This window comes from Arachis stenosperma, chromosome 1 (assembly GCF_014773155.1).
Source record: "Arachis stenosperma cultivar V10309 chromosome 1, arast.V10309.gnm1.PFL2, whole genome shotgun sequence".
Lineage (NCBI taxonomy): Eukaryota > Viridiplantae > Streptophyta > Magnoliopsida > Fabales > Fabaceae > Arachis > Arachis stenosperma.
In genome coordinates, this window is record NC_080377.1 from 93,884,669 (window position 1) to 93,885,684 (window position 1,016).

A 1,016-nucleotide genomic window follows, 5' to 3' on the forward strand; every position below is an offset into this window, starting at 1 on the left:
TACATGCAACACAAGCTTGAATGTGTATCTCTTAGATTCCCCAACAGAATCTTCGTGGTATAAGCTAGATGGATGGCGGCATTTATCTGGATCCGGAAAGTCCAACCTTGTCTGTGGTGTTCCGAGTAGGATCCTGGGAATCCGGAAAGTCTCACCTTGTCTGTGGTATTCCGAGTAGGATTCTGTTCATGAATGACTGTGACGTGCTTCAAACTTTAACCTGCTGGGCGTTAGTGACAAACGCAAAAGAGGGATTCTATTCCAGTAGGAGCGGGAACCAACCGGTGATTGGCCGTACTGTGACAGAGTGCGTGCATTAGCTTTCACTGCGAGGATGGGATGTAGCTATCAACCATGGGTGATGCCTCCAGACTGGTTAGCTGTGCGAGTGACAGCCGTACAGGTTATTTCCCCGAGAGGAATGAAAGTAGCCACAGCTGATAGTGAACCCCTATACAAAGCTTGCCATGGAAAGGAGTAAGAAGGATTGGGTAGAAGGAATAGGAGAGCAGGCGTCCTAGAGCTCTACAGCATCTCCATTCCGCTTATCTGAAATTCCTACCAATGGATCTACATAAGTATTTCTATCCCTTTTATTATTCCTTTTTATTAAAACAATCCAATTATCACTATTACAAATGTTTAATCCGCCTAACTGAGATTTGCAAGGTGACCATAGCTTGCTTCATACCAACAATCTCTGTGGATTCGACCCTTACTCACGTAAGGTTATTACTTGGACGACCCAGTACACTTGCTGGTTAGTTGAACGGAGTTGTGAAGAAAATAAACAGTGCCATAAGAGTATACATCCTTTATAAACAAATAACAAGTGATCACAATTTCGTCCACCACTTATCCTCTTCAATGAGGATGTTTCCTTCTATGATAACTCCAGCTGAGTAGCATAGATGGCAAATGAGATGAGGAAAAGCTAACCTTACCAAGGTAGAGGGCTTTTCGGCTATTTTGTAGAATTCAAGAGAGATGACTTCATGAACTTCTACTTCCTCTCC